Consider the following 21,725-nt stretch of genomic DNA (forward strand, 5'->3'; position numbering starts at 1 on the left):
AATGGAGGTCGATACGTGATGGTGAGCGGCAGGGGGTGTGGGTGGTATTGGTAGACCTATACGCCCTGAACTGGGACGATGCTGGATTTATGAAGCGTATGTTGGGACGCATTCCGGACCTGGAGGTAGGAAGCTTGATAATGGGGGGGGGATTTCAACACGGTGTTGGACCCAGCATTAGATCGTTCCAGATCTAGGACCGGAAAGAGGCCGGTTGCGGCCAAGCTGCTCAGGGGGTTTATGGACCAGATGGGGGGAGTGGATCCAAGGAGATTTGCTAGGCCCCTGGCCAGGGAATTTTCTTTTTTTTCCCACGTACACAAAGCCTACTCCCGGATAGATTTTTTTGTTCTGAGCAGGGCGCTGATCCCGAAAGTGGAGAGAACGGAGTATTCGGCCATAGCCATCTCAGACCACGCCCCGCACTGGGTGGAACTGGAGTTGGGAGAGGAGAGGGACCAACGCCCGTTGTGGCGTTTGGATGTGGGACTGCTGGCAGATGAGGAGGTGTGCGGGAGGGTACGGGGGTGTATTGAAAGGTATTTGGAGGCCAACGACAACTTGGAGGTGCAGGTGGGGGTAGTATGGGAGGTGCTGAAGGCGGTGGTAAGGGGAGAGTTAATCTCCATCAGGGCTCACAGGGAGAAGAGAGAGGGAAGGGAAAGGGAAAGGTTAGTGGGGGAGATCTTAAGGGTGGACAGGAGACATGCAGAGGCCCCTGAAGAGGGACTACTTAGGGAGAGGCGAAGTCTCCAGACGGAAATCGACCTGTTGACCACAGGGAAGGCAGAGGCACAGTGGAGGAAAGCACAGGGGGCGACGTACGAGTATGGGGAGAAGGCGAGCCGGTTGCTGGCACATCAGCTCCATAAGAGGATGGCAGCGAGGGAGATAGGTGGAGTCAAGGATGGCAGGGGAACTACGGTGCGGAGTGCGGTGAAAGTAAATGAGGATTTAAGGCCTTTTATGAGGAGCTGTACAGATCTGAGCCCCCAGCGGGGGAAGAGGGGATGAGACGATTTCTGGATCAACTGAGGTTCCCGAGGGTGGAGGAGCAGGAGGTGGCTGGTTTGGGGGCGCCAATTGGGTTGGAGGAGCTGGTTAAAGGACTGGGGAGCATGCAGGCGGGGAAGGCCCCGGGACCAGATGGGTTCCCGGTTGAGTTTTACAGGACATATGCGGACCTGTTAGCACCGTTGCTGGTGAGGACTTTCAATGAGGCAAGGGAGGGGGGACCCTGCCCCCGACAATGTCTGGGGTGATGATTTCTTTGATCCTGAAGCGGGACAAGGACCCACTGCAATGTGGGTCGTATAGGCCGATTTCGCTCCTTAATGTGGACGCTAAGTTGCTGGCAAAAGTGCTGGCTACGAGGATTGAGGATTGTGTCCTGGGGATGATTCACGAGGACCAGACGGGATTTGTAAAGGGCAGGCAGCTAAACACCAATGTGCGGAGGCTCCTAAACGTGATTATGATGCCATCGGTGGAGGGAGAGGCGGAGATAGTGGCAGCTATGGACGCGGAGAAGGCCTTTGACCGAGTGGAGTGGGAGTATCTCTGGGAAGTGTTGCGGAGGTTTGGGTTTGGGGAGGGGTTTATCAGTTGGGTTAAGCTCCTATATAGAGCCCCGGTGGCGAGTGTGGTTATGAATCGGCAGAGGTCGGAGTATTTTCGGTTCTATCGATGGATGAGGCAGTGGTGCCCCCTGTTGTTTGCATTAGCAATTGAGCCTTTGGCCATGGCAATAAGGGAGACCAGGAAATGGAGGGGGGTGGTCCGAGGGGGAGAGGAGCATCGGGTGTCGCTGTATGCGGACGACCTGTTGCTGTATGTGGCAGATCCAGTGGAGGGGATGGCGGAGGTCATGCGGATCCTAAGGGAGTTTGGGGACTTCTCGGGCTATAAGCTCAATGTAGGGAAAAGTGAGCTCTTCGTGGTGCATCCAGGGGACCAGGGAAGAGGGATAGATGACCTACCATTGAGGAGGGCGGAAAGGAGCTTTCGGTACTTGGGGATCCAGGTAGCTAGGAGCTGGGGGGCCCTGCACAAACCTAATTTGACGCGGCTGGTGGAGCAGATGGAGGAGGACTTCAAACGATGTGATATGTTGCCACTCTCGCTAGCGGGCAGGGTACAGTCGATTAAAATGATGGTCCTCCCGAGGTTTCTTTTTGTGTTCCAGTGCCTTCCTATTATGATCACCAATGCCTTTTTTAAGAGGGTAGGCAGGAGCATCATGGGTTTAGTGTGGGCAAACAAGACCCCGAGGGTAAGGAGGGGGTTTCTGGAGCGTAGTAGGGCTGGCGTTGCCGAATCTGGGTGGCTACTATTGGGCAGCCAACGTGGCGATGATCCGTATGTGGGTGATGGAGGGAGAGGGGGTGGCATACAAGACGTTGGAGATGGCGTCCTGCAAAGGAACGAGCCTGAGGGCGTTGTGACGGCACCGCTGCCGCTCTCGCCGACAAGGTACACCACGAGTCCGGTGGTGGCGGCAACACTAAAGATCTGGGGGCAGTGGAGACGACACTGGGGTGCGATGGGAGCCTCAGTGTGGTCCCTGATCAGAGATAACCATCGGTTTGTCCCAGGAAGGATGGACGGGGGGTTTCAGAGCTGGCATCGGGCAGGGATCAGGAGGGTGGGGGACCTGTTTGTAGATGGGACGTTTGCGAGCCTAGGGGCGCTGGAGGAGACGTTTGGGATACCAAATGGCCTCCAAATGCGTTCAGGTACATGCAGGTGAGGGAGTCTGTGAGGCGGCAGGTGAGGGAATTCCCGTTGCTCCCGGCACAGGGGATTCAGGACAGGGTGTTTTCGGGGGTATGGGTCGGAGAGGGCAAGGTTTCGGCGATATATCAGGAGATGAATGAAGCGGGGGAGGCTTTGGTAGAGGAGCTGAAGGGCACATGGGAGGAGGAGTTGGGGGAGAAGATTGAAGAGGGTCTGTGGGCTGATGCCCTGAGTAGGGTTAATTCCTATTCCTCGTGTGCCAGGCTTAGCCTGATACAGTTTAAGGTTATTCACAGAGCGCATATGACAGGGGTGAGGCTGAGTAGGTTTTTTGGGGTGGAGGACAGATGTGGGAGGTGCTCAGGAAGCCCGGCGAATCACGCCCATATGTTCTGGTCGTGCCCGGCACTGGATGGGTTCTGGAGGGGTGTCACGAGGACTATGTCTAAGGTGGTGAAAGTCCAGGTCAAGCCAAGTTGGGGGCTGGCACTATTTGGGGTGGCGGATGAGCCGGAAGTGCTGGAGGCGAAAGAGGCCGTTATCCTGGCCTTTGCGTCCCTGGTAGCCCGGCGGAGGATCTTGCTATTATGGAAAGACGCGAAGCCCCCCAGTGTGGAAGCCTGGATAAATGACATGGCAGGGTTCATCAAGCTGGAGAGGATAAAGTTTGCCTTGAGAGGGTCTGCACAGGGATTCGTCAGGCGGTGGCAACCATTCCTAGACTATCTCGCGTTAGATGGAGGTCAGTCAGCAGCAGCACAAACCCAGGGAGTGGGGTGGGGGGGGGGTCTCTTTCAAGGGGGGGGTATATGGGTGAGCGGGGAAGGGGTTTTTCCTAGGGGCACTTGAAAAAGGAAAAACATAAACATATGGGAGAGTCAATATGTGCGGGAGGAACCCATTGTACAAGTTCTGTATTATGTTGGATTGATATGTTTATGTTTGTTCTGTTCCTTCTCTTTTCTTTTTTGTTACGGGGGGAGGGGTTTAAATGGTTGAAAATTTTTGTTGAAAAACTTTGAATAAACATATTTTTAAAAAAATTTTAAATCATGCCTGGTACAAAGGAAGATGGTGGTGGTTGTTGGAGGCCAATTATCTCAGTTTCAGGTCATTATTGCAGGAGTTCCTCAGGACCATGTCCTCGGCCCAACCATCGTCAACTACTTCACAAATAACCTTCCCTCCAACATAATGTCAGAAGTGAGGATGTTCGCTGAAGATTGCAGAATGTTCAGTACCATTCATGACTCCTCAGATACCGAAGCAGTCCATGCCCCTAACATGAAGACCTGGTCAATATTCAGGTTTGGGCTGATAAGTGTAAGTAACATTCGTGCTACACACGTGCCAGGTAATAATCTTTTTCATATCCAATAAAAGAGAATATAACCATCTCCCCATGACATTCAATGACATTACTATAACTGAATTCCCCATTATCAGCACCCTTGGGGTTACCATTGACCAGAAACTGAACTGGACCAACCATATAAATACTCTGGCCTCAAGAGGAGGTCAAAGGCTGGGAATTCAGCGAGTAACTCACCTCCTGACTCCCCAAAGCCTGTCCGCGAGGTACAAGTCAGGAATATGATGGGATATTCCCCATTTACCTGGATGAGTGCAGCTCCAACAGCACTCAAGAAGCCTGACACCATCCAGGATAAAGAAGCCCACTAAATCCATACCCCATCAACCACCTTTAACTTTAACTCCCTCCACCACTAATGCACAGTGGCAGCAGTGTGTACCATTTACAAGGTGCACTGCAACAATTCACCAAAGTTCCTCCAACAGCACCTTCCAAACCCGGTGCCTCTACCACCCAGGAGCACAGAGGCAGCAAACACATGGAAATGACATTACTTGCAAGTTTCCCCTCCAAGCCACACATCCTCCTGACTTGAAGCTACATCAATGTTCCTTCACTGTTGCTGGGGCAAAATGCTGGAACTTGTTCCCTAATGGCACTGTTTGTGTACCCACACCACATGGACTGCAGGGGTTTGGGATGAATGCTCACCACCACTTCCTCAAGGGCAATTAGGGATGGGCAATAAATACTGGCCTAGACAATGACACACCCATTCCGTGAATGAATACAAAAAAACAATGTGTTGCAAGCCTTTGTGTTGAAAGGCCTTGCTTCTCCAATGTCCACACTTCTGCTCAGCAGATAACCCAGCGTGGAACACAACCCCAGACATGCAAAACCTTCTGACTCCCACATTATGATCCCATTCCACCACATCAGTGGAATCATTTTCCTGAGAGGGATTGGCAAGCCTCTCCTCACCAGCCACCCAATTTCTGATGTGTACCATCCTGCCACAGGTCCATGTTGGTGGTTTTGGCCATCCATGGTGTGACCAGTCTTTATTGCGGTTGTGATATATGTGGAGAAAGAATTTGCATTTCTTTGGTACCTTTCAAGTTCTCAGATCATTCCAAAGTGCCTTCTGGACCATCAATTACTGATTCCAATGCAGTCAGTATTGTTTTAGGCCACAATGGTAGAAAATGCTAGGTTGCACGGATGATTTGCGATGCTCTCCTCATCTCTCCAACACAGTGGTTTTGACACACGTTAGGCTCCTGCCAATTTCTGTTTGCCAACATTTATACAGGTAGAGTACCTCAAACCCGGCAGCCGCAGTACCTGTGCCAGGTTTCAGAACTTGCCAGTTTTTAGTAAAAAAATCAGAACCCCCTTAATTCAGTGAAGAGTGGGCACAGCCAAAACCAAATTATATAATTGCAAAGCACTTTACGTTAACGGCAATGTTGCTGCTGATATTAATTTATACGGGTCCTTCCTGTTTGTTCCTGTTTATTACCTTATTTTTCCCTTTCTTTTATTTCTGCAATTACAATTTTGATCCATTGAAGATTAATGGACCTGTGACTTTTAAGTCAAAGTGACTTTAAGGCAAAGCAGCCTTTAACTCAAACAAGCAGATTCCAGAAGGCCATGCTGTTACAGACTGGCGTCTGCAGATTGGCTGACATTAAGGCAGCACGGTAGCATTGTGGATAGCACAATTGCTTCACAGCTCCAGGGTCCCAGGTTTGATTCCGGCTTGGGTCACATCTTGGGCACATCCTCCCAGTGTGTGCGTGGGTTTCCTTCGGGTGCTCCGGTTCCCTCCCACCATCCAAAGATGTGCAGGTTAGGTGGATTGGCCATGATAAATTGCCCTTAGTGTCCAAATTTGCCCTTGGTGTTGGGTGGGGTTACTGGGTTATGGGGATAGGGTGGAGGTGCTCTTTCCAAGAGCCGGTGCAGACTTGATGAGCCGAATGGCCTCCTTCTGCACTGTAAATTCTATGATAATCTATGATAATGCTGACTCGATTTGATTGACTTGGCTGGTGGCCAATGAATGAAGTGAAAAGTCTGTATTCTGCTCGGCAACAGGGGGTGGTGGATTGGATATTTTTCCTCTCAGGTGCCTTTGAGTGCCAAGGCTGTTTTTTCCGTTTCACTTTTGGTTCTGAAGCCTGGATGGAGGAATTCCAACTCTCTCTCAAAGATCTGATGAATTCTCGCTCAAGATCCAGTGTGAGATCTCTTCTCTCCCTCCAGTAAAGCTGAATGTCATTTTATTCAAATTACAGAAAATTGAGGTCAAACCCGGGCTGGAAGGCGGGTTTGTAGTGAGACAAAGAGTCTTAAGAGAGACGTAGACTCAAAGGTGGACCTTTGAGTTGAAGGCCCAGTTTAATAAAGGCCAAAGTATCTCTCCAGAAGAAATCCTATTGCCTATGAATACTGAATAAATGTTACTGTCAGAAGACCATCACAACTGTACACCCGTGACTTCGATCAGTATACAAAGAACTCATCATCTGGATCAAGGACATTTTTTTTGTCCTTAATCCTTATTATTTTTCCCCTTTCCATCCCTCTGTGTTTGTCTGTCCTATGTGTGTGAGTAGAGAGTGGGACAGTTAAAGGGGGGGGGGGTTAGTAGGTTAAGCTTGCTTGTTATCCAGCTGAAATTGCTGCAACTTTCTTCTTTATTTCTGTTATAAATAAACAGTAACTGTGTTTCAATTTACAAATCTGGTGGCTGTAATTATTGGGCAGCCAAGGGCCAACGATTTCAGGAATTTTTAAACAAATTACTGATTCATTAATTTGTGTTGGGACTCCGGGGCTTGTGGAGCTGGAATTGACTGCGCTCTAGCCCAAGGTGTCGTAACATAAAGTGGGAATTCGTCCGGGATTTTGGGAACGGTAGACGGTGAATTTGGGTTACACAGTGTATTAAAAAGAGACACCAGGTTTATAGTGATATCATAGGATGGCTCTGGAAGCTGCTCAGAGACGTAACTCTGGTTTATTTAAAAGAGTTTCACAAAGACGTGCAAGTCGAACTGATAGGTGAATTAAAAATAGGAGTATCAGCTAGAGCTGGAAAGTGGAGATAATTGAAGCGATTGCTCAACATCTAAATTTGGAAGAGATGCTACAGATTGTGGTGAGCACCGAAGCATCAGGGACATTTTCTGGTGGGGACAGGGAGTGGGAGAGAGTTTGGATGCAGTTAGAGCATGAACGGCAGTTAAAAAGAATTGAAATGGAGATACAGCAGAAGGAACGGGAGCTGAGGCAAAAAGAAAGGGAAAAAGAAATGGCGATGAAGCGAAAAGAAATGGAGATATAAATGAGGAGAGAGGATAAAGAGAGAGAAAAAGAGAAAGAGAGAGAGAGAGATATCCAGCTTAAGGCACTACAAATGAGTAGGAAGTTGCCAGAAAGTAGAGGGGAGCTTAAACCTAGAACGGAACCCAGTGGCGATATGTTTAAATTTACACAGGCTCTCCCAAAATTCAAAGAGATGGAAGTAGAAACATCCTTTAGGGCTTTTGAGAAAATAGCAACCCAAATAGAGTGGCCAAGAGCAAAGTGGACATTACCCCTGCAGAGTAAATTGACGGGGCAGGCACAAGAAATTCATGCTTCCCTGTCAGACCGGGAGTCTAAGGATTACGAGACGATAAAAAAGGCTATTCTGGATGCAAATGAATTGGCATAAAGCAGAAGTTTTGGGATTTGAGGAGACAGCCGGGACATACCAATGCATAATTCGAAAGGGTTAAGCAGAACAATTTTAATAGGTGGGTACGAGCGTTGGAAGTTGAGACGGACTATGAGTTCTGAGAGAGGTTATTCTCTTAGAGGAATTTAAGAATTCCCTACCTTCTATAATAAGAACCCATGTTGAGGACCAGAGGGTGATGGCTGCTAGACAGCAGCAATTATGGTTGACAATCATAAATTTAATGCTCATCCATAAATTTAAACCTTTGTTCCATCACCCCTATAATTTTCAAAAGGATAGTGTTATGGGCCAGGGTTTGAGAACCCCAAAGTGTATCATGGAGTTTACCTGACCCACACTTTTAATAGATTGTGGTATGGGGAGCACACGGCCTACTCTACAGGTGTGGTACAGCAGAAATGGACTGTGTCCGATTGTATGACTTGGGCCTTTCCAAATTCACTTTTGGCTAGGTTTATCACCAAACCCACCCCCCGAAGTCGATCGAATAACTCCATCAGATGTTTCAAATGTTCTGTCCATGTCTGGCTGAAAATTACCAGATCGTCGATGTAAACCGCACAATTGGGTAATCCTGAAACAACTTTGTTAGTTAACCGTTGAAATGTGGCTGGGGCGTTTTTCATGCCAAATGGCATAACTTTGAATTGGTATATACCATCTGGAGTCACAAAAGATGAAATCTCCTTCGCCCTTTCGGATAAAGGTACCTGCCAGCAACCTTTAAGTAAATCCAATTTGGAAATAAAAGCTGATTGTCCCACTTTCTCAATGCAATCCTCCAAACGTGGGATAGGATAAGAGTCCGTTCTTGTAACTGCATTAACCTTTCTATAGTCCACACACAACCATTGGGTACCGTCTAGTTTATGTACCATCACTATGTGTGAGCTCCATTGGTTGCAACCCATTTCAATTATGCCATTTTTAAGCATACTCTCAATCTCGTTGTTAACCTGTGCCAATTGTAAAGGGTTAAGTCTATATGGATGTTGTTTGATTGGAACAGCATTTCCCACATCTACATCATGTATAGCCATTTTAGTACTTCCCAATTTATCTCCACAAACTTGCCCATGTGATATCAATAACTCTTTCAGGTCAGTTTGTTTTTCCTCTGGAAGGTAACTCAACAATTTATCCCAATTTTTAAGGACATCCTCGTTTTCCAATTTAATTTGAGGTATGTCAAATTCCAAGTCATCTGGATTTGGTTCGTCACTTTGAGTTAGGATCATTAAAACCTCATCCTTTTTCTCTCCTTCCCTTTCAAAGTACCTTTTAAGCATATTCGCATGACACACTCGGTGAGTTTTCCTTCTATCTGGCTTTTTTACCACACAATTCACCTCATTTAATTTCCTTTCAATCTGATAAGGTCCACAAAACCTAGCTTTTAAAGGCTCACCTACCACTGGTAATAATACTAAAACTTTATCTCCACAGGCAAAACTACGAACTTTGGATTTCTTGTCCGCTACCCGTTTCATCACATTTTGTGCACCTCTTAAATGTTGTCTAGCCAATTCACCTGCCCTATTTAATCGTTCTCTAAAATTTGACACGTAATCCAATAATGTAAGTTCTGATTTCGCACTCACCAAATTTTCCTTAATCAATTTAAGTGGTCCTCTTACCTCACGACTAAAAATTAGTTCAAAAGGACTAAATTTGGTTGATTCACTAGATGCATCCCTAATTGTAAACAGTATGAATGGAATTCCTTTATCCCAATCCTCTGGATAATCTTGACAATAAGCGCTCAACATTGTCTTTAATGTCTGATGCCACCTTTCTAACGCTCCCTGTGATTCTGGATGGTACGCAGTTGATTTAAATTGTTTTATTCCTAAGCTATCCATAACTTCTTTGAATAACCTCGGGGTAAAATTTGATCCTTGATCCGATTGTATTTCTGTGGGTAGTCCATATCTAGTAAAGAATTTAAGTATCTCCTCCACAATCTTTTTAGCTATAATATTACGTATCGGAATGGTCTCTGGAAACCTAGTAGACACATCCATTATCGTCAAAAGATATTGATTCCCACTTTTCGTTTTAGGAAGCGGTCCTACGCAATCAATTAGGACCCGTGTAAAAGGTTCCTCAAATGCTGGAATGGAATGGAATTAAGGGCGCTGGTTTTATCACTGCTTGAGGTTTCCCTATTACTTGACATGTGTGACATGATTGACAAAATTTAACTACATCTTTATGTAGTCCAGGCCAATAGAGGTTTCCTTATTCCCAAATGACCTCCCACTGGTACCGCATGTGCAACTCGCAACACCTCCTTTCTATACCCTACTGGCAATACTACTTGATGAACCTCTGCCCACTTTTCATCCGCCTGCATATGTAAAGGTCTCCATTTTCTCATCAAGACATTACTTTTACGGTCATAACACTCTGGTATACACTCAGATTCCTCTTCCGTGTATGCTTTCTGATACATTCTTTTTATTTCTACATCATTCAGTTGTAACTCTGCCAATTTTCCTGAACTAAAAATATACGCCTCATCCTCCACCTGTTCTTGTTCTTTTACAACCATCTGACCAAAAATTGTTTCTGATAATTGCACTTCAACTTCATCTTCACTCTTTGATTTCTCCTCTTGTCTTAACCTGTGACTTTGCGACCTTGTTACTACACAATCTGGAAATATCCCAGGATATTCGTCCTTCAACACTTCAGTTGTCTTATTGTCCACCGGCTTATCAGCCACAGTATGCATCACTCTCCCACCTGCGATCCAGCTATATCATTACCCAAGATAAACTGTATTCCTGGACAAGATAGTTTATCTATTACTCCTACTACCACTTCACCACTCTTCACTGGACTTTCCAACCTTACCTTATATAATTGAACACTACTCCTCTCACCCTGAATTTCACAGATTACCACCTTTTCTGGCAACATTCTTCCCAAACTACATAACTCCTCATCTCTTACCATTAAAGATTGACTAGCTCCCATATCTCTTAAAATTGTCACTTCTTTACCTGCTCCTCCTGATACACATGAGTAAACTTTACCCACACAAGTAAATTCTTACATTTCTAAACCTTTGTCTGTAGGCTTCAGGCACTAGTTTATATGCACCCAAGATGGATTTTTTCACCTCCTCATGCGTCCCAGATACCTCCTCCGGTAGTGATGCGAACACTTCACTAGCCCTACCTATCAGCTTTGTTTGAATCAGTAATACCCACATGTCCTGTGGCCATTTCATTTGTTTAGCCACCTTCTCAATGAAATGAAAAAGGCGTCCACCTCCTTCTCGTCAAACCTTGGCAATGCTTGGCCTATTTAAATAGATCCCCACCAAGCCTTTGACTTTGATGCTCTTTCTCACTATCCTCATCAGTATCATTCAACTGTACGTTTCCCTTTACGTCTGCCAATTTTAACTGACTGTCATGTTTCATGGCCAGTTTCTGAAGTTCAAACTCTCTCTTTATCTTTTTCCCTGATCTGTATCTCCCTTTCTCTTTCTTTTTGTTCTGCTAGGGCTATTCTTTCGTTTCTCCTTTCTTCTCTCTCCTTTTCTTTTTCCTCTCTCTCTCTTTCTTTTTCCTCTCTTTCATATTCAAGCTGCTTTAATTCTTTCTCATGTTCCATTTAATTTGTAACTGAATTTTTGCCATTTCCAATGAGTCAAACTGTATCTCAGGCAACTTTAAATGCTTAGCCACCGTCTAATTACCTCACCTTTTCGCATTTTGCCAGGTAATGTTAATTGCAATGTTTTTGCCAAATCTAACAGTCTGCTTTTAGTCTCTGTCCGTAAGGTACTGTGTGTGGCCGTCTCCACCCCCAAAAACTTCAGAGCTTCTGTAAGAGCTATTATCCACAACACACTCCCCACTTAAACTAGAATACCACACCTGAAAAGCAACCACAATATGCTCACCCCTCACTGTCTTTAAGTTCACTAAGCCAACCCAATAGATAGACTTTTATCCCCCTCGAGCCCTCAATTTATTATACCCCAAAGTGTATCATGGAGTTCACCTGACCCACAACTTTTAATAGATTGTGGTATGGGACGCACACGGCCCACTCTACAGATGTGGTACAGCAGAAATGGAAAAGTATTTTTTAAAGCAAAACAATGTTTATTCTATGAACTCAAGTTAACCTTTTTAAAACATACAGTGAACATCTTAGCAACCATTAATTCAAATACAACTCCCAAAGACTACAACACTAAGTAATCCTTTAAGCTTTCCTTTTAACACCCATATGGCTTAAAAACAAAACCTTTAACAGAAGCACTTCAGGTTATAGTCACTACTGAAAACATTTATAATTCTGAATTCACCAAATGATCAAGAGATAATCTTTTGATGGCAGAGAGAACAGCAGTACACCTGCTTGGTCTGGCTTCAGCTCCAACACTGAAAACAAAACTAAAACACACCCTGCAGCAAACAACCTAAAACGAAAGTAAAAAGCTGACAGACAGCCCAGCTCCACCCACACTCTGACATCACTGATAAACACCCATTTCTTAAAGATACATTTCTTAAACACCCATTTCTTAAAGGTACGCTCACATGACAATAGGAAGTGGGAGAGTGAAAGGAAGGCAGCTGGCCAAGGCAATGATAGTTAGGAATACTTTGAGATCTCCTCCTCAGACCAGGAAGGAAAGTACTGAGGGTGGAGGTGAGAATTGAAGGCCGAGGTGTTACCATTGTAATGAGGTAGGACTCATTTGATCAGCATGTTGTAAGTTGTAAGGAAAGCCGATGGAACCTGTAGGGGTTCATAAGGAGGATTCTGAAAAGGGAACAAAAGTGATTGCACTATTGCTTCTCAGCGCCAGGGTCCCAGGTTCGATTCCCGCTTGGGTCACTGTCTGTGCGGAGTCTACACGTTCTCCCCGTGTTTGTGTGGGTTTCCTCCAGGTGCTCCGGTTTACTCCCACATATCCCGAAAGACATGCTGTTAGGTGAATTGGACATTCTGAATTCTCCCTCATTGTACCCAAACAGGCGCCAGTGTGTGGAGACTAGGAGATTTTCACAGTAACTTCATTGCAGTGTTAATGGTTAATGTGAGCCTACTTGTGACAATAATAAAGATTATTATTATTACTACAGGGCAGACTGGAGCGTTAACTGGATTTGGGAGACCTGAGGTAAACACTGCAGTGGGAGTAGGTGTGAGGCATAAGGTAGATTTTGTCTACGGGGAGAGTCACCCATTTTCCTCAACCGATGTAGCTAATAATAATAATTTTAAGGGACACAGGCGCTACTCAAACTCCTGTTTTGGAGAAGGATTTGTTTTTTCCCTCAGAGAGCTCACTGAAAGCTGAGGTATTTGTGAATGGGATAGGTGGAAGTTGCATCCGATTGTATAAAGTACAATTGGAGTGTGATTTAGTGTCAGGTCCAATAGTTGTCAGAGTGGTTAAGGAATTCCCAGTCTGAGCTGGGTCAGGTGGGGTCACGATTTGCAAAGCCACTGGTAGAAGGAGGCAAAAACTACCTGTTCTCGGACACCATCCCTTTTTCAGACCGTCGGGTTTGAGGTAATCTACTTGTATCTTTTTGTTGCGCTTCATAGTATTGTATTGAAGTTGTAAAATGTGAGCACAAGGGAAGAGGGTCGAAGGTGAAATAACAGTGATCACTCTATCCAGTGTGCTGGTACCTTACTGGACATTTAAAAAAATTAATTTACGAGATGTGGGCGTCGCTGGTTAGACCAGCATTTATTGCCCATCCCTAGTTGCCCTTTAGAAGGTGGTGGTGAGTTGCCTTCTTGAAGCGCTTCAGTCCTTGAGGAGTAGGTACACCCATTGTGCATTAGGGAGGGAGTTCCAGGATGCTGCCACAGCGACAATCAAGGAACAGCGATATATTTCCAAGTCAGGGTGGTGAGGGACTTGGAGGGAAACCTCCAGGTGGTGGGCTTCCCAGGTATCTGCTGTTCTTGTCCTTCGGGATAGTAGTGGTCGTGGGTTTGGAAGGTGCTAAGGAACCTTAGTGAGTTACTGCAGCGCATCTTGTGGGTGGTACACACGGCTGCCACTGTTCGTCGTTGGTGGAGGGTTTGAATGTTTGTACAAAGGGTTGCAATCAAGCGGCTGCTTTGTCCTGGCTGGTGTCGAGCTTCATGAGTGTTGTTGGAGCTGCACTCATCCAGGCAAGTGGAGAGTATGCCATTATACTCCTGGGAGGGGAGAGGGGGGGGAGGGGTTAGGAGGTGAGTTACTATCCGTAGGATTCCTAGTCTTTGACCTGCTCTAGTAGCCACAGTATTAATGTGGTTAGTCCAGTTCAGTTTCTGATCAATGGTAACCCCTAGGATGTTGATTGTGGGGGATTCAGCGATGGTAATGCCATTTAATGTCAAGAGGCGGTGGTTAGATCCTCTCTTGTAGGAGTTGGTCATTGCCTGGTACTGGGTGGCGCGAATTGTTGCTCTTTTTAGCCTTAGTTTATTAGCTCTGATTATGTCACCTTTGCTCACGAGTCGCCAGGTATCTTTCTGATACCGCCATGTGGTTCAAGCTCGAGTTATGATTAATAAGTCGGCACACCGCTTAGTAAGATTGAAATCAACGGTCATTTGTTATATACAACAGGTAATGCTTATACAATAATCCTACTATCTATATAATAAACCTATCACTACTGGCCAATACTTAACTTTAGGAAGGGCCCATCAGGTCAGGGAAACAAATGGCTTATCGAATCGGATCTGGCCCACGGGATTCAAAAGGCTGATACGGGTCGATGGCTAGGAGTCTTTATCGGGTAGCGATCGCTGGAGTCAAACTTACTGTTTCTGGTGGATGTTCTTGCGAAGGTCTCGAGCAGGAGAAGAAGGGAGAGAGAGCGATCTGAACTTGGCCCCTCACTTTATAGGGTCCCGGGGCTTTCCGCCTCTCGGGGCGGCCCTTGACCCTGAGTCCCAAGTGATTGGACTTGTTCCCAATCACTGGGTACGATATATCCAATAACGGGGCGATTCCTCGATCGGGGGGTGGTCGTTCACCTGTCTTTGTTTCGGCCACTGCAGGTGCCGACAGGTCTGGCCCGGCATTCAATTGCTAATATGTTGCAATTGTTCCCGGGGATAGCCGATTAAACTGCAGATGTCTGGGTTGATGTGCTGCTAATGGTCTTGAGTATTGATCTGGGCCGACTTCCCCAGAGCCGAATACGCTATTCTGTCTGCAGCTGTCCGTTTGTGTCCTGTTGGCTGCTTTTCCCATCAGCCTTGTCGGTGAGCCATTTTAAATCGGGTTTTGGCAAAATTAATAGGGAATCAGCCATTTTAGGTGGCTACAGAATGTAACTCAAGTGATCACTCTATCCATGTACCGGTATCTCACTGGACATTAACTCAGTGATCACTCTATCCAGTGTACTGGTATCTCACTTGATATTAACTCAGTGATCACTCTATCCACTGTACCAGTATCTCACTGGATAATAACACAGTGATTACTCTATCCACTGTACCAGTATCTCACTGGATATTAACTCAGTGTTCGCACTATCCAATGTACCGGTATCTCTGGATATTATTATATTATCAGTGATCACTCTTTCCAGTGTACCAGTATCTCACTGGATATTAACTCAGTGATCACTCTATCCAGTTTACCGATATCTCACTGGATATTAATTCAGTGATCACTCTATTCAGAGTACCTATATCTCACTGGATATTAACTGAGTGGTCACTCTGTCCAGTTTGCCGATATCTCACTGGATATTAACTCAGTGATCACTCTATCCAGTGTACCTATATCTCACTGGATATTAACTGAGTGATCACTCTGTCCAATGTACCGGTATCTCACTGGATATTAACTTAGTGATCACTCTGTCCAGTTTACCAGTATCTCACTGGATATTAACTCAATGATCACTCTATCCAGTGTACAAGCATCTCACTGGACATTAACTCAGTGATCGCACTATCCAGTGTACTAGTATCTCACTGGATATTAACTCAATGATCACTCTATCCGCTGTACCGGTATCTCACTGGATATTAACTCGGTGATCACTCTATCCAGTGTACCGGTATCTCATTGGATATTAAATCGGTGATCACTCTATCCAGTGTACCGGTATCTCACTGGATATTAACTCAGTGGTCACTCTAATCCACTGTACCTATATCTCACTGGATATTAACTAAGTGATCACTCTGTCCAGTTTACCAATATCTCACTGGATATTAACTCAGTGATCACTCTATCCAGTGTACTGGTATCTCACTGGATATTATCTCAATGATCACTCTATCTCGTGTACTGGTATCTCACTGGATATTAACTCAGTGATCACACTATCCAATGTATCGGTATCTCACTGGATATTAACTCAGTGATCACTCTATCCAGTGTACCTGTATCTCACTGGATATTAATTCAGTGATCACTCTATCCAGTGTACCAGTATATCACTGGATATGATCACTCTATCCACTGTACCAGTATCTCACTGGATATTAATTCAGTGATCTCTCTGTCCAGTGTACCAGTATATCACTGGACATTAACTCAGTGATCACTCTATCCAGTGTACCAGTATCTCACTGGATATTAATTCAGTGATCACTATCCAGTGTACCAGTATCTCACTGGATATTAATTCAGTGATCACTCTATCCACTGTACCAGTATCTCACTGGATATTAATTCAGTGATCACTCTGTCCAGTGTACCAGTATATCACTGGATATTAACTCAGTGATCACACTATCCAATGTATCGGTATCTCACTGGATATTAATTCAGTGGTCACTCTATCCAGTGTACCAGTATATCACTTGACATTAACTCAGTGATCACTCTATCCAGTGCACCAGTATCTCACTGGATATTAATTCAGTGATCACTCTATCCAGTGTACCAGTATATCACTGGATATTATCTCAGTGTTTACTCTATCCATTGTACCAGTATCTCACTGGATATTAATTCAGTGATCACTCTATCCACTGTACCAGTATTTCACTGGATATTAATTCAGTGATCACTCTATACAGTGTACCAATATATCACTGGATATTATGTCAGTGATCACTCTATCCACTGTACCAGTATCTCACTGGATATTAATTCAGTGATCACTCTGTCCAGTGTACCAGTATATCACTGGATATTATCTCAGTGATTACTCTATGCACTGTACCAGTATATCACTGGATATTAATTCAGTGATCATTCTCTCCAGGGTACTGGTATCTCACTGCTTTGCCAGCAAAACTAAAGAGCTGGTCATTGACTTCAAAAAGCAAAGTACTGTATACACCACTGTCTGCATCAATGGTGCAGAGGTGGAGATGGTTGACAGCTTAAAATTCCTAGGTATGTACATTACCAAAAATCTGTCCTGGTCCACCCATGTCGATCAAGAAAGCACAACAACGCCTATACTTCCGCAGGAAACTAAGGAAATTTGGCCTGTCCGCACTGACTCTTACCAACGTTTACAGATGCAAAATGGAAAGCATCCTATCTGGCTGCATCACTGCCTGGTCTGACAACTGCTTGGCCCAAGACCGCAAGAAACTACAGAGAGTCGTTAACACTGTCCAGTCCATCACACAAACTTGCCTCCCATCCATTGACTCTGTCTACAACTCCCGCTGCCTGGGGAAAGCGGACAGCATAATCAAAGACCTCTCCCACCCGGCTCACTCACTCTTCAAACACCTCCCATTGGGCAGGAGATACAAAAGGCTGAGAACACACACGAATAGATTCAAAAGCAGCTTCTTCCCCACTGTCACTAGACTCCTAAATAACCCTCTTATGGACTGATCTGACTAATACTACACTCCTGTATGCCCCACCCGATGTCTGTGTCTATGTATTTACTCTGTGTACCTTGTGGGGCCCTATTACATTCCAAAATCCAATCCAATCCACTGGATATTAATTCAGTGATCACCCTATCTAGTGTACCAGTATCTCACTGGATATTTATTTTTTTAAGTGTTTGTGGTGATATACATCACTGTAAGTACACAAAGGGTTAATGTACATACACCACACCTAGCTAGAGGGAACACCAGAGACATGACACACAGACAGTCAACCAATAGGTCAGTAAGATAGGACACGACCAATGGGCATTCACGATACACACAGAGGTGACACTACCACAGGAGGGCATTACACCAACCGATACAAAAGGACATAGCACACATGCTCAGTCTCTTTCCAGTGGAGACACTCAGTGTGTACACAGGGTTGATTTGAAACACATCACTCCCACCACGTGGATTGTAGCAGACTGGTTAATCAGTCTGAGTAGCTATAGCAGGATTAACAGTAGGTTGAATCCAAGTAGGAGAATTGTTAATAGTTCAATAAACGTGTTGAAGCTATCTCCAAGTCTGAACCTTCCTTTGTCAGAGTGCACATCAAAGAAGCAGCTTATGCTACGTCAACAGCATAACAAAATTTAATTCCAGGAGTGGACTGTTAAATCCATATAGTTTCAACTCAGCGAACAGTGACAACCAGCAACAAAAGCCGGGCAAAATGATGTTCGGGATTCCAATTCCACAGCAGATCCAGTACCAAGGCAATCTCAGTGAAAACTGGCGTTGGTTCAGGCAGAGATTCGAGATCTACCTGGTAGCGTCCGACCTAGATGGCGTGGTGGATGCAGAGAAAATAAAGCTTCTACTTACCATCGCGGGTCTAGAAGCAGCTGAAATCTTCCAGACCTTCAAATACTCAAAGGCAAAACATGAGCGATTTCCAGGCAGTCCTGGACAAATTCCAATAATTCTGCGAGGAATATACAAGAAGAAAAGGTAAAAGAGGCAGCAAAACTCACCGCGAGGTAGGCTTGCAGCAACGAACGGCAGTTTTGAATTGCAGCCATCTTGGAAAAGATGCTGCACATGCGCAGTTGCGCGAAGAGCGCACAGAACGGGAAGGTCCGTTTGCGCATGTACGAGAAGCCGCACATGCGCAATTGAGAACAAGGCCCCAAGTAAAGGAACAGCGATCTGTGCTTGCGCAATCACTTCCTGCACACTACGTCACAAGCATCATGACGTCAGAGGCCCCGGACCACTCCCACTTAAAGGGGAAAGGTCCCAAAACACGTTAAAAAATATTTAAAGCCTCAAAACCAGATTCTTTCACCTGGAACGACAGCACAATGCCTGAAATTCGACCAGCAGCTGTAAGTAACCTCCGCAGAACCCTGCAACAAGCAGTTAGCACCGCCCAAAGAGATGGTACAGTCCTTGAAGACAATGACTCAGACTTTGAATTCTTCTTTTGACATCGCGAGCCCAATTATAGCTCCGACACAAAACGTGATGATATGGTCTTGGAAGACAATGGCTCAGACGAAGCTTTCACCTTGGGAGGCTACCCCAGTACCAAATCCGTACCGCAACTAGACATGTTGCACAATGACAACCCCGACGACGAGTTCTTCGGATTTGAGGATCTTCAGCCTAGCATATATGACATCCCGACTCGTGAGTGCAGGATTATGCTGCGGCCTGACGCCAAGAGACAGAGAGCGGTACAAGCCCACAGAGAGCGGCCTGCTGCCACACAGAGAGTGGTCAATACACCGCGAAGGGTCCCCGACTCCACACAGAGAGTGGTTCACACACCACAAAGGGTCCCAGCCTCCACACAGAGAGTGGTTCACACACCACAAAGGGTCACAGCCTCCACACAGAAAGCGATACAAGCCTCCACAGAGAGCTCGTGTACAGACTCCACAATAGAAGCAACGCAAGACTCCAGAGCGCAGTCCTTGCATGAACAAGAAGCGATGACAGTTTCCACAGATAGACCAATGCACAATTCCACACAAGGAACGCTGCAAGACTCCACAGAGGGAGTGACACAAGCCTCCACAGCGAGCTCGTGGACAGCCTCCACGATAGAAGCAATGCAAGACTCCAAAGCGCAGTCCTTGCATGAACAAGACCATGAGGGTCTAGCAACCTCCTCTGAGCAACCAGCAGCAGCCAATGCAAGTCTGCCATGCTCAAGTGAACAACAGAAAGACTATGACAGTCTACCACGCTCAAGTGTACAGCAAGCAGACTATGACAGTCTACCACTCTCCAGTGAACAAGAAGAAGACTCTGACAGTCTACCACGCTCAAGTATACAGCAAGCAGACGATGACAGTCCACCCAGATTATTTGAGCCACCAGAAGAAGACTCTGACGGTCTACCCAGCTCAAGTGAACGACAAGAAGACACTGAGGCTCTAACCACTGTATGTGAGACAAGTGACGACGGCATCCCACTTCCCATACCAGATGTGCAACGTGACAGACCTCAGCTAGAATGTACAGAGGCACTCGACAATAACAGTGAGACTACTGGTGACTCCGGTGACACCATGTTACTTCAAACCTCATTCGCTTGAGCCTCTCCACAAGCAAATGCACTCCTGACTGTTTTGACTCCGGACGGGGAGCATCACGAAACTTCAGAAGATTCAAGTGAACCTGAAATGACTCCGGACGGGGTGCATCAAGAAACCTCAGCTGACTCAAGTGAACCTGCAGTGACTCCGGACGGGGAGCATTGACAAACCAAAACTGACTCAGGTGAAACAGACCAGACTCCAGACGGGGAGCATCCACAAGCCAAAGCTGATTCAAGTAAGCTGGACATGACTCCAGACGGGGAGCGCCGCGAACTCAGTGACGGCACGTTCAAGGAAACAGCAGATGCCACAAAGCACGCTGACATGAGTAACTGTGTGAAGGACTCGTATTATCCACAGAGTGTGGTCCGTGAGCACAGCAAACACGACAACAACATCAAAGACAATAGCAAGAAGCGTACCAAAGGCAATAACGTTGACAACAAGCACGACAAACACACCAATGGAACAACGACTGGTACGACATGGTACAACTCTGCCCATGAAGGACACTGTTACTGCTTAGCTCAGTACAATGACATACCATGGCAGGACGATGCATCTTACCACTTCATGCTTGCTGCACTACCAACAGGCAACCTGGCTTTCAGGACAGATGCCATCGAGAATTACCACCACAAGCATCGAAAGAAAAAAAACAGTCCAAATCCGACAACGAAGTGATTTGACCACTTGTTGGTTCCTTCAGCACAGGGACACTGATGGCGTTTACAAAGCAATGCCACCATCAACATCACCAACTCACCAAACAAACAAGAAAGCCACTCGACCATAATAATTAATGAACTTTGGACTCATGCATATGATTTGGACTTATTGTTTAATGGTCACTGTTATCATAACTTGTACAGAGCATCACTTATCTATCTAGTTTGTTCAATTTTCTTTAACACTGTACAGAAAATATGTAACACGAAACAAGGAGAGATGGGGTGATATACATCATTGTAAGTACACAAAGGGTTAATGTACATACACTATACCTAGCTAGACACTAGAGGGAACACCAGAGACATGACACACAGACAGTCAACCAATAGGTCAGTAAGATAGGACACGACCAATGGGCATTCACGATACACATAGAAGTGACACTGCCACAGGAGGGCATTACACCAACCCATATAAAAGGACACATCACACATGCTCAGTCTCTTTCCAGTGGAGCCACTCAGTGAGTACAGACAGGGTTGATTTGAAACACATCACTCCCCCTACGTGGATTGTAGCAGACTGGTTAATCAGTCTGAGTAGCCATAACAGGATTAACAGTAGCGTTGAATCCAAGTAGGAGAATTGTCAACAGTTCCATAAACGTGTTGAAGCTATCTCCAAGTCTGAACCTTCCTTTGTCAGAGCGCACATCAAGGAAGCAGCTTATACTACGTCAAGAGCATAACAAAACAGTGTTTTTATTGGTATTTTCCAGTTTTCACAGAGTAATGGCTCAAGTGAGTCTGATGTTTATAAATAAAGTTGGTTCTTA

Source organism: Scyliorhinus torazame, chromosome 14, assembly GCF_047496885.1.
Source record: "Scyliorhinus torazame isolate Kashiwa2021f chromosome 14, sScyTor2.1, whole genome shotgun sequence".
Classification (NCBI taxonomy): domain Eukaryota; kingdom Metazoa; phylum Chordata; class Chondrichthyes; order Carcharhiniformes; family Scyliorhinidae; genus Scyliorhinus; species Scyliorhinus torazame.